We start from the raw sequence: 7,489 nt of genomic DNA on the forward strand, positions 1-7,489 counted from the left end.
TGTACAATCCTTGTTTTATTGAATAACAAAATGTTAATATATTGAGCGCTCTTAATGTATAGCAGCTGAGACACTCAAGGTAACCACAGTAACCTTTGAAATAACAATATATATAATAAAGTGCAGCGCTAAATAAATATATCAATAAAAGAATAAATGGAATATTGCACCTTTTCACAATATTCTAATTTTCTGAGATTGTAGATTTGGGGTTTTCATGAGCTGTAAGCCATAATCATCACAATTATGACAAATCACGGCGTGAACTATCTTGCTTTGCATGTAATGAGTCTATCTTATATATTAGTTTCACCTTTTCAGTTGCATTACTGACATAAATGAACTTTTGCACGATATTCTAATTTTTCGAGTTTTACCTGTATACTGGAATTTTATTTTTATTTTTTTGTATATACCGCCATTTGTAAACGCTATAACTTTCACATAACCAATTAATTTACACATTTTTTTTTTTGCAAAGATGTAGCAGAATACATTTTGCCCTAAATTTATGTCGAAATTTGAATTTTTACATTTTTTTATTGGACATGTTTAATAGCAAAAAGTCAAAAATATATATTCTTTTTAGGCTTTTTTTGTTTATAGCGCAAAAAATAAAAACGACACAGGCGATCAAATACCACTGAAAGCAAGCTCTATTTGTGGGAAAAAAAAGGATGTAAATGTCATTTGGGTGCAGTGTTGCATGACCGCGCAGTTGTCAGTTAAAGTAATGCAGCGCCGTAATGCAAAAAAATTGCCTGGGCAGGAAGGGGGGTAAATCCTCTGAAGGGCAAGTGGTTAATGGCATCCCACTCATCAGAAAATGCAGTGTGTTTTCAGGTGCATGAAACCGTATGGTGCCACAGCACCATGTGGTTCCCTGCAGTTGCATTTTGAACTAGGGGTCAGGGACCTTTTTCCCATAGGTACAACAACACCTTCAAATGAACATGCTGCTGTGCCCACACAAATGCACCATGCAGGCCCCACACATGTGTAAATCTAGCCTTAAAGTGGTTGTAAACCTCAGACATGAAATATGAAAAAGTATATCCCTTTATAGTGTGTATTTGTCTCAATCCAGAGCACCAAGTGTAATTTCTGTCTGATGCTTCGTTCCTCCGTTATCAGCATGAAATCACTTCTGACAAGTTTTCCTGACACCAGGAGAAAAAAAAGATGACAGGGGAGGGACCTCCAGCAGATTGACAGCCTCAGCTCAGTTCCTGTGAGCTGTGTGAAGGGGGTGTCTCCTTTCCCTACAATCAGCTCTCAGAGCTCTCCTCACTGAGCTCTGCAGTGTGTAATTACAGTTCAGGTTTTTCTGAACTCTCAGGCAAGCTTTGTAAATTCAGCACTTTGAATGGAAGAAGAGAAGACTGCAGATAGATAGGTACAACTTATGTAGGAAGATTTCTTTCATCTCTGTGTATGACCTTAGGCCAGTCACTTCACTGGGTACATGTAAGGGTTCACAATCACTTTAAACAGAAACTTTAGACCACACAGACCCATGTAAAAAAGCTTTGCTGAGAGAAGAACAGTAAAATATAATCACTATGCAGCACTTGGAAACACAGCCTGTATACTGTATCTAACAAATATGGTTGCCTCTATTGTACAGTTAAAATTACACTGTACACAAAAGGAGGGTTTATAAACCACCAGGTTACATTTATAAAATTTAGAATTTCAGGTCCATCACCATCAGGTACCTCTAAGACAAAAAAAAAAAAAAACGGAAAAACACAGCATAAATGTCAAAAAGACTGCAGCCTTCCTTTAATTAGCATACATCACTATAAATGACCATATTAGCACATCACAGCATCCACAAGCAATATTAAAGAGGTCTCACAAAAGCCGATCTTTTTTTTCAGCTGTTTTTTATGTCCCCAAAGTTACAAAACAATTAACAGCTACTGTATGAGTAGCAATTTGTGAATTGGCTGGGTAATAACTATAGAAATCATTGATGATTTACAGGTGATTAATGCACAGCAAAATTTGTATTCTCACGTCAAAGATTGCAGGTTTCCAAAAGAACAGTCTTAAAGAAAAAAAATTAGTCTGTTTTTCATTTTTTTTTTTTTTTTAAATCAGAGTTTAAAAGAAATTCTTTCTGTGCGGGCTCTTGAAGTTCTGCCTAAAGGGAAATATTAAAGCTAAACTTCAGGCAGATATAAAAGGCACATATTAATTAAGCTCTGTAATCATATATACATAAATACATATTTTAAATGCAAGCAGTGAAAGTACCCAAATATGACTTGATAGCCTTTTGCAAGCTACTGTACAGTCCATACGAGGTGTGACAATTTAAGGTATAACTAAAAGGCAAAACATTTTTTTTATCTAGTTGTGGATAGAGTGGAGATGGACTAGAACACCTGTCAGGTTTTTATTGCTGTCTGTATCTCCATTAAGGAAATTCACCCTCTCTATTTGTCCTGTTTACTATTAACATTGAAAGTGAAAGTAAAGAAAATCCCAAATTTTGGATTTCCACAGCACAGTAATAGAGGGAAGAACTTCCAATGTGAGCACTTGTTCTGCTGACCTGGGGGTCCCCAAAGAATTCCCTTTATTTGCAGGGGTTTTACCTCTCTTCCTGTTTTGGCTATGAGACAGGAAGTGAAGGTAAATCTCCCCAATGGGATTCAGACAGCAAATATAAATTGACAGGGGTTATAACCCTCCTTTACGCTGTCCAAAATGAAAAAAACGTTTTGCCTATAGTTCCACTTTAATTACCCAAATGGATTGTAAACATTAAAAAAAAAAAATCTGCATACCTATGCACTAGCCGCTGCTGTCACCTTCAAAGTAGTCCCTTGTGAAGCGACTCCATTTTTTTAGATGACTGTGCCACTGCCAAAACCACTGATGGAATTCATTTTGTGGAACGCTGATCAGTATCTTTGTCACAGTGCTTGATGAACGGAATGGCATTTGTGTTATTTTACAGTGTTGTAAACCTCAGACATGAAATATTAACAAAACATATCCCTCTATAATGTGTACTTGTCTCAGTTAAGAACACGAAGGGGGAGATTTACTAAAACTGGTGCAGCTTTGCAAAGTAACCAATCAACTTCTTGTACAATGATGTTTTATTAGTTTTTCACTTTTTTCTTGTTTGAAAAAATAACAAGATACAAACATTTAGAAAAGAAGGTCCCTCGCAGGGGAACAATTGTCAAATATCTAGTACAATCAACGACATAAACAGATTAGCCTTCAACAAAAAAAATGCCCCAACTGGAGCGAGATGAACTCGAGTAAAATACCCAGCAGTGGTAAATCGCGGCAGAGAGCTGTGGGAAGGTAGGGGTGGGGGAGAAAGTCGGAGGAAAAACCCGCATAGCAGACCGAAGCCTCTGGGGTAGAATAAACCGCTGAGAGCCAGGTTAAAAAGGAGCTCCCAAAGCCCCAGTGATTCAGGACACAGCAGAGGTAATCCCAGGAGAGGGTGTTGCATGCTTTATAAATATCTACCGAGAGGAGGAACCCAGGAATATTGTGGCGATTCATAAGGGAAATAAGGTGCACTACCTTCCGAACATGTCCTCATTTAGCAGAGAGATAGGGTGGAAGGCTTGGGGTTCATGAGCATCAGTATCCAGTTTTGGTATCATGGAAATATGGGCTCGAAGTGAATCCGGAGCAGGCAAGCTGCCCTCGCGCATGGCGTTGAAGTAGGCAGTCAAAAATGGAGCCAAAAGCGAAGAAAATTTGCGGTAATAAAGGCCATAAAATCCATCCGTACCTGGAGCTTTCGATATACGGATGGACTTAAAGGCCTGCAGCACCTCCAAGTCAGTTACAAGGGCATTCAGCAAAGTCTCATGCTGATATCGGCAGAGACGGGAGGTCAAGGTCACGAAAGAAGGCATCGGCCGTGTCGATAGCAAAGGGGACAGGCTTGGAATAAAGGAAAGAGAGTAAAGTAGCAAAAGAGGCCACTATGTTTTTAGGACCAGATGAGAGATCATCGCTCGCCAAACATAATTTGGTTTATGAAGACGACTGGAAGAGTTCAGCTTCCGGGCCAGCATAGCACCTGGCTTATTAGCAGAAGAAAAATATTTATGCCTGGCCCAGCAAAGGGCCTTTTCCGCTTGATCGGAAGTCAGAAGATCCAGTTCCACAGCAATGCTATCATGGTCTTTCCATGTCCAGGCAGAAGGAGAAGACATCCAGGTTGCCTCCGCCTCCACTAGAGGAGCAGTGAAATGTCAAAGTCTCCGTTCCGGCTCGCGTTTGTGGACAGAGGCAATTTGAATAAGGTGGCCCCGCATTGTGATCTTGTGTTACATTCCCATAGGGAGATTGCAAAGGACACAGAGCCCACATTGTCCGCAAAGGTGGTTTGTATGTAAGAGTGTATTTGCAGGAAGGTGTTCCGTGTCGTGAGAAGGGAGTCATTGAGCCGCCAAAGCAATCCAGGGCCAGAAACGCCTGTGAGAGACAAAACTAGTAGGTCGTGGTCCGACTAGTGCGACGCAAGGATCCAGACCTGATCGACTGAGTGTATGGAGCAAAAGGGCATGTAAATATGATCAATCCGACAAAAGCTATGGTGAGGGTCAGAGTAGAAGATGAAATCCCATTTACGGGGGTGAAATTCACGCCAAACATCAACCAGATCTTGAGAGTGCAATAAATTGACCATTTTCCCCTCAGTTGTCAGGTCATGAGTCGGGAAAGTTCCCGGGGTGTAGCACCTATCAACCAAGGAGTCCAGCGCGACGTTAAAGTCCCCCAAAAGAATGAGGGTACCAGAGTTGTGGCGGAAGACAACCTGGAGAAGGTGTGAAAAAAACTGGTTGGGGGCATAATACGTTACCAGCGTGATCTCTTGGCCATGTAGGGCTCCTCGAAGGAGATATCTACCCGTGGGGTCCACAATCTCTTTCTTGCAATCAAACAATAGGTGGCGGCGAAAAGCAATCAAGACCCCCCTATGTTTCTCAGGAGCTGAAGCGAGATAAAAGACAGGGTAGCGGGGAGAAAGATATCTGGGAGCGGAGGTAGATGAGAACCTAATCTCCTGCAGGCAAACAATGTCAATATGAATGGACTTAAGAGAGTGGAAAACTTTAGACCGTTTGATAGGCGAGTTGAACCCATGTATATTGTACAAATAGATTTTCAGAGGAAAGGAAGCCATCACGTGGAGTTAAAGGTTATGCGCTCATGCAATAGCCCTCCCAAGGCCACCCCTCGTCTCACCGCAGAAGGCCACATCAGCAGGGGGGACCCCGACACACAGGTTCAGAATCAAAAAAACAAACCAGAAAAGGAAGGAGCCGGAAAAGGAAAAAGAAAAGGAGAAGAGAAGATAAAGCGAATGAAGGTGAAAACCCCTTCCTGAAGTGGACCACATCACAATCAGGGATGTGAGGGCGAAAGAGCTCTACCACTGGACACATGGCTGATAGTGGCCCAAGGACCAAAATACTATATAAAAGGACGAGGGTCTCCACAGGAGTGGGAAAAGGAAGAAGGAAGGGTAGGTAAAGGGAACATCTAAAAACACATATTGAAACATTGCCTGGGTCGATTTCAATGCCCACACCCTGGGGCAGTCCCACCCACCAATCACGGGGAGAGGGGCCCCAAAGCGGAAGCAGAGAAAGCCACCCAATATTAAAAGGTGGCTCAGAAAGTGAGCCAATAATAAACCTTAAAAAGAAAAAAAAGATGAACATATCATAATGACCAGCTATATCCAACATCTTATAGGATGTACATAAAAGCCAACCCAGACCACTGCGAAGGGGTACTGATCCTGACCCAACTCAAGATCCAGGATCTACCCCTTGTAACTAGAGTCTCAGGAGGAGAGGAACATAAGGGTATCCAATCAAGTTACGAAACAGTCAGGAAAGAAAGCAGGCAAGGCTCATGGAGGCAGGCGGGTCCCCACAGCTCCACTAACAGGCTGACGATGTACCCACAGTACTGCAAGGAAAAAAAAAAAGGGAGGGGAAGAGAGGGAGAGAAGATGGAAAGGGGGAGAGGATGGAAAGAGAGGAGGGGGGAAGGAAGGAAAGAGAGGAGGGGGGAGGGAAGGAAAAGAGGAGAGGGGTGGACAGGAGAGGGGGGGTTGAGGAGAGGGAAGGGGAGAAAAGGGAAGGGGGAGAGGGAAAAGGAGGAAGGAAAAAAAAAAAAGGGAGGACAGGAGTACGAAAACAGACCAGGCAGGGGGAGGGAGCAGAGTGGGGGGGGGGAAAGAGGGAACAGAAGGGGAGCGGAAGGGGGCAAATCAAGGGGATAAGGGTGGGGGGGAGGGGGGACAGAGGCCATAGAGGAAAGGAAATGGGGGAGGAAAAGGAGCAGGAGAGTGGAAATACAAAGTGCAGACAGATGTGTGTGGGCCAGCCAGTCCAGGATTTGGGACGTGGAAGCCAGGACCATCCAGAAACAAGTCAGCGACTACGGGCCTGGCATGGCAATATGAAAGTGCTCACGGCCCCAGGAAGAGCTATACAACCTGGGTCAGAATGGGGGGAGCCCATCGCTGGAGGGGTTGAATTAAGAAAACGTGACTGGTGCTGAACCCTCTCCCAGGAATGACTAGGAAGTGGAGCCGGTAATCTGGCGATGGGGGACTGCGTTGGATTGGAACGCTTCTCCTAGGGATGCAGCTGGTGTAGTGTAGACAGGACCGCTTGGGCTTCATCCGGAGTGGTCATCGTATGGGTACGTCCCCTGTAGGCAAAGGCCAACGTGAACAGGTAGCCCCAGCGGTAAAGGATATGGTTAGCAAGGAACACCGACGTATAGAGCTTCATCTGGCGTCGTTTCACAATGGTGGTCTGAGACAAGTCGGTGAAGATCTGGTAACAGTTGCCTTGGAACTGTAGATCAGAGTGTTCTCTGGCTGCCTGCAGGTCTCTTTCGTGTGTTAGAAAGTTAATTTAATAATAATGTCCCAAGAAGGGCCATCCGATTTTTGCGGGCCCAGGGTGCGGTGGATTCGATCAAATTCCAGGCGGTTGATGGGAAGCGTCAGGACCAGTTCCTGGAAGAGCACCGTAGCTGTGGAAGTGAAGTCGGTTTATTGTCTCAGGGAGGCCTCTCAGGCACAGGTTTCCCCTGCGGGCCCGAATTTCAAAGTCCACCAGTCGAAGCAAAGTAGCCTCTAGTTCTTTTTGCAAGTCGGTGAGGTCCTGTTCATGGTCCTCCAGCACTGCTGCAGCCACATCCATTTTGTCTCCCACCTTATTATTGCGGGAGCCAAGCTCCCTAATCTCTTTAGTGAAGTGGGTGGCGAGCTTCGTGGCAGCCGCAGACAGTTCTGTCTGTAACATGGCCTTAAAACGGGCTAGGAGATTCACAGAGGGGTGGAGTGTGTGCGGGAGGCTTTGACTCCCCCTGGCTATCCTCCATGCCAAGGGCTGAGAGTCCTCTATCGGGAGGAGCAGGGGTGAGCCTGGACTTGAGGCTGGCGCCTCCAAGATGGCGTCCGGAGTGAAGG

Source organism: Staurois parvus, unplaced genomic scaffold (assembly GCF_062004578.1).
Source record: "Staurois parvus isolate SC_StPar_1 unplaced genomic scaffold, SC_StPar_1.0 ptg000176l, whole genome shotgun sequence".
NCBI lineage: Eukaryota > Metazoa > Chordata > Amphibia > Anura > Ranidae > Staurois > Staurois parvus.